Here is a 6000-nt window from a genome sequence, read left to right as displayed (position 1 = left end):
ACCGGTCCATTGTGGTGAAGAAGGAGCTGAGCTGTAAGGCGAAGCTCTCGATTTACTGGCCAATCTGCGTTCCGAGTCTCACCTATGGTCATGAACTTTGGGTCATGACCGAAAGGGCAAGATCCCGGATACAGGTGGCCGAAATGAGCTTTCTCCGCAGGGCGGCCGGGCGCACCCTTAGAGATAGGGTGAGGAGCTCGGTCACCCGGGAGGAGCTCAGAGTAGAACCGCTGCTCCTCCACATCGAGAGGAGCCAGCTGAGGTGGCTTGGGCATCTCTTTCGGATGCCCTCGTGGTGTACCATTTGTCAGAGCTTTGGACTCCGGCATTCCCCCGGAGGAGCTGGAGGAAGTGTCTGGAGAGAGGGAAGTCTGGGCATCTTTGCTTAGACTGCTGCCCCCGCGACCCGGTCCCGGATAAGCGGAGGAAAATGGATGGATGGTAACTTTTACTTAGAAAGTAGAACTGAAGTGACATTCATTACAAGATGAGCAGTTACAACATTTTGTGACTTAAGTCAAATGAAAGAGTATTTTTTCAGTCATATTTTGTCACTGAAGACTCCTAAAAATAGTGTTAAAATCTCAGCTTGTTCTCATGAACCCAGTATTGTCTACCATCTCGTCTTATGAGCTAAGTGTATTGTCACACCCCTAGTTATTACATTATCTAGCGCAGTTGGTATGAGCTGTGGTTTATGTGTGAACTGTGTGAGACACCTGAGATTTTCATATTAACATAAATTATGCAGCCAACTGTCAACTGATACACGACCTCAGTTCAGTGCTCACTGTGTTATTCAAGAGGACACTGAAAGATCTGCTGTCCACGTAAGTGGATTCAAATCTCTTGACAGAATAAACTCTTGGGAAATAATGTTAGCCCGCTGAGTTATGAACACTGAACATTTGTATTTAGTGTGTGTCAGTATATGTGTGTATTGAAATCCCTGTATATACATGTGCTTGTGGGCAATTGTGTACTCAACACTTCAGAGAACCCAGGAGACTTGAGACAAACTCCCAGTCAGGCTGCCAAGACTCATGAACGGAATGTGAGCTGTTCAGCCAGAAAATAGACCCAGTCCCAGCCAGATCATAAAGACCCTCCATTCCAAACCTTAACTGTCTGTCACAGTAGATGTGTGTATTTGTGTGTTGAGTGTCATGTGTCAGGTATCGATTGGAGTCCTTTGGGATGGGCCCGTAGGCGAATGAGAGGTCACAGTGCATAGGAGAGTGATGACAGTGCTGTGATTATGATTGGCTAGGAATGGAGAGGTCCTATGCAATGATGAAGTACGTACAAACTGGAGGGATTTAACATTGTGGATTTTTTTTGTGGGTGTGTTTATTTAGATTCAATGTGAGTAATAGATTTCACAAATTACATTTCAGCTTTTTCAGGTCTTTGTAATGCTTTTGAAACACTTGTGCAGCAGCTCCAGATACTGTGAGTTTGAGGTGAGGTTTCAGGCCAAGCGAGGGATTGGAAAATGCTGAGACATAGAGAACAGAGAGGTCCTCTCTCATTATCCTGTTACACTCCTGTGTTTTCACTGGCAGAGCCGTGGCCTGAACCGCACTGTGCTACAAGGGCTGCGTAACACACCCATCACTTGGAGAGTAACCCAAGAGGGGGAGTGATGATGGAGAAGGTGACAAGGAGAGGAAAACGTGAAAGACTGAGAGAAGGAGGGAAGGAACGGGGGGCGGGGGACATGCCGTTTCACTTTATTATGCAAGAAATATGCTCAGTATTAATTTTAGGTCTAATTAGTTTGCAGATTAAGGTAACCAGACCCCAGATAGGTCTCTGAAACTCTTTTCAATTGATCACTACTGGTACTAAAACAATAAAAAGATGAAGAGTTCAATCTTGTTTATATACAGTAAATCATATCAAAACATAAAAATTATGTTTTATGTACTTGAGGTAATGATTAAGACATGAGGTTGAGTCAGGTCCAGGCAACAGGGAAAGAAATCCATTCTCACAAAGATCTGCCAAGACTAATTTCTTTCCCACACTGAACAGCTTCATTTTCATTTGCACTGCCTCAGGAACTGTGCAGCAGTTTTCTAAGATACAGCAGACTTCATTCTTCAGATTCTTATTACTGCTGTGCACATTTGAAATTGTCATCTGTGCTTCATTAACATTTTTGCACATTTTAATTGACTATTTTGTGCATAACAAAAATGACATGAAATACAAAAGAGATTTTTGAATTTGGTCCTTTATGATACAGCAGGCACTGCCATGTGGTCGGGCTCGGCAATAATGACACATTATTGTTAATTGATTGTTTCTGAAATCCTACTGAAATTGCAGTGTGTGTGATTATATTGTGTAATTGCTTAAAAAATAAGTTTATTTATATGATGTCCAGCTATGCTAAACCTTTAGTTTTACACTTGTCGAGTTTTGCTGATGCAGTGTACACAAATGAAACACATTTTTCATTAAAAATCAGTTTTCCCCACTAATATGGTACTTAGCAAATCATTTCTGCTGCTGTTCTAGTGCCAGTTATAGCAGTTACATATATTGAACTTGCTAAATTTAACCACAGCTAATGTATAGCATTATCTGTACATGCACTATGCAACTTTTAAGATAAATAGGTAGCTAAGCTTATGATATTTGTTGGCTTGATTCAGCATGGCTGGGCTGAGGCATAATAATGAGAAGCCCCCAGTCATCGGTAGCTATACTGAGCAGCACATAGGAACAAAGTTCTGCTTCAGCACAGAGATATGAAATGATAAAATTATTCTTAAATATTGTATTGCCCATGCACAAGATCTCTGGATATTCTTAACAAATATCAGGGTCTGGTGTTTCATAATGAGGAAATATATTACCCAATGTAGTGGTGTGTTTCACTGATGTTTTTGAATGTAGGTCTAAGTCACAGACAAAAAGAGCTAATCCAGGACTGAAAAACATGTCATTGATCATTAACCAGTCATTGTTGGTTTTAGTTTCTGTTTGGGCAGTGTTTGAAATACTGCTAATATAGAAAATGGCCTGCCTTATCCTTTAACCCTAGTTAGCCATGTGTTTAGTTTGGATGCAGTAAATTGGGCAGACTTGGTGGACACAGCTTTACTAAGAATTGCAAATGAGATGTAAAATGATAGAGAAGTACTCTCATTAAGTTGGTTTAATTATCCACCAGGTAGGTGGTATAGATTGTAAATAATGATCCTAACTTTCTCAATTTTCCCTTCAAAATGGATACCAAGTCTTGGAAATGTACTTTCTTGAAAACTTTGTAATGCACCTTGTAATGAACTGCTACCAAAGAACTGTAATGAGATCTTTTCATGGCTAATTAGTGTACAAATATTGTGTAATTATTTACTTTTTTGTTCACCCAAGGCTGTCAGTTTTCACTAGCTATGACAAGCAGATTCGTGATTTGCAAATTCCTCCTTGTCTAGCCTCTAGTTATGTTTTGTTGTCTGCCCTGACAGGATAACGGATAACACTGTGAGCCTCCAACTGACGGAGTGAAGGCCTGAATCTTCTGCTACATCTCAGTTATCAGCATAGCCTGAATTAGTCCGTCATCTCATTCCAGCTTTCTGGAGTGCAGCGTGTCACTTGTCAAAACCCATCCAATGTGACTTGAAGCTTGCTAACACACACAAAGACAGATGAACATACATACACAGTCACACTTTAGGCAGACAGCCTTCACCTGCGATAGTCTACAGCTCATTTTAAATGGCATTGCAAGTTGCACAGCAGGGTGCAAAATGCCAGATTTCAAAAGGTAAAAAAAAGAAAATGGAAAACCAAATACATTCATTGTGATGCATGATCTCTCACTCTTTTTACACAAAACCACACACTATATATATTCACAACTGCTTATATATTATACATTCAGTCAGTGATAAAAGATGCAATGTTGTGTATAAGTTGTTTTTGAGAATGCTGTTCACAATTTTTTTAGGATGTCACTGACTTGTTAATGATCTGAATTTATGCCATTTCTCAGACTATTGATACTGTATGTGCAAATATTTTACTAAAAATTGTAGCCCTTCTTATGCCTTTTCTAAAATATATAATCCAGTATATACGGTAGCTACCACTGCAGTGAGATCAAATTCAAATAGAATGAAGGCACAAGGAACGTGAGTCTACACCCAGAGTCTATCCAGAGGTGATGTTTGACGTTGCTTGTTTCAAGCTGCATGATGGTAGGGCTGGACATCCATGATCTAATGCTGGAGAGGAAGGTGGTCATGCTGTGGACTGTGCGCACCTCAGTTTGGATGCTCCAGTCTGATGTAGTGTCTACAAGGCAGTAGCCATGCTGTGTCCCATATACACAGCACTCTGTAGGATCCTGGGAATCGAGGCTCAGGCTGCGTGTTAAGGAGCTGCCCTCGCTCTCTTGGAAGGTCAGCCTCTCTGCACTTGAAAAGCTTCTCGTGTGCATCTATGCATTCGACAGCCCTGGCTGCCTGGCTGACTGCTCGCCCGCCTGCCTGCCTGTGTGTCAGCTTCTAATGATGAGGATGATGGAGGGAATCAAAGAGGAGATGAAGCTGATGTTGGGTGAGCTCTCCATGGGACACCAAGTGATTGGGGAAGGAGCTTTGAAGCAACTTGTTGGATGGCTGTCCATTAATGTAAAATATTTCCTTTTCAAAGGGCTTTATTCAAGCTTGGAGTAGCGGAGCCCATAGGGGTCACGGTGTCTGGCAGAATAATCTCTCTCTCAATTTAGAGAGAAAGAGAGATAAAAGAAGAGATGGTACACAGTGACCTGGCCATCTCCTTAGCCATTCCATGGCATCATGGTTTCAGAAATGCTGTCACAAAAGGAGACAGTTTTTGCAATGACCAGTTTCTGGTTACATTAAAAGAATTTTATACATGCAAGGTGCTTGTATATCGGGCTGAGGCTGGAGCATAGACTTGGCCCTCTCCAGTCTTTGATCTGTTATAAACCATGCTTTTTGATCATTTGGATCACTATTTATTTAGTTTGGCCAGGGATCAATGTAACTCCTGGCACATGAAGAGACCAGCAATTCTCACAGATCAATTTTCTCTATTCGTCATGGACTGCAGCGTGACAAAGAGAATTCCATCCACCAAGTAGCAGGTTTATGAATAGTGATTTATGGCTGCATAATTTCCTCTATCTGTTTTAAGTTACTGTGATACAGTTACAAGTCTATCTTGGCTAACGACGGTGACAGTAAGCAAGAGGTTACAGCAAACCTTGACTAAGAGTTCACTCATCATTTCTGTCTTGTTCAGTGAGGCAAAAGGGAAATGTAGATGATACAGCAGTCCAGCCTTTTCATGACCCCCTATCAAATTCAAGCAAATCTTTGATATGAACATAGATGCCATATGTTATTGATACTGGAGGAGTGTTTCATAATATCAAGTACAGCGCTGTGTTCCAGGAGATCAGAGTTGGGGCTGTTTTGTCTCAGTAGTTGTCCCTTGAGGGGTCCCCATAATCTCTCAACGGCACAGATAGGTCAACTTTAGTTTTTACAAGACATTGTGATATATGGGTCCTCCATGTTATATCGGGCTGCAGTTTCTCTTTCATGCACACACTCACATTACTCCAGTGTGCAGTCATCTAATGGTCACCTACTTTAGACATTCTACTTAGATGTTGTTGGGCAGCGTTTGCATTACAACATTTCCATCTCACATGAACGTCCATCACATGATATAATACCACATTTACCACCATCCATCTGTGTAGTATTTTAATTGCCCACATTACGCAAATAAGCATCTCCAGAGCCTTTGTAGTGCATACAGTAATTAGTCCTAACCCTATACAGTAATTAGTCTCATTTTGAGAATATTTCTTTTAAGGAGAATCTTTAGCAGCATAAATCAAGATCAGAAAAAATCCCCATGTGAGCATTTCCAAACACACAGGCACTCAAAGGCTCAGCCTCTGATCTGACCTGACAACTCCAAAACTACCGTTTCCTCAAGCTG

General features: G+C 41.3%; 1 protein-coding gene across 3 annotated transcripts in view; it reads left to right on the top strand.

Annotated features, from left to right (window-relative positions):
• The window catches only part of clybl (citrate lyase beta like), a 60242-nt gene that overhangs the window by 39279 nt on the left and 14963 nt on the right, over window positions 1-6000 (top strand). The gene's annotated exons all lie outside the window — the stretch shown is intronic.

The sequence above is a fragment of the Monopterus albus genome, unplaced genomic scaffold (assembly GCF_001952655.1).
Source record: "Monopterus albus unplaced genomic scaffold, M_albus_1.0 scaffold99.1, whole genome shotgun sequence".
In the NCBI taxonomy this organism is placed as follows: Eukaryota; Metazoa; Chordata; class Actinopteri; order Synbranchiformes; family Synbranchidae; genus Monopterus; species Monopterus albus.
Note: the sequence above shows the minus strand (reverse complement) of the source record. Positions and strands in the feature narration are given on the sequence as shown.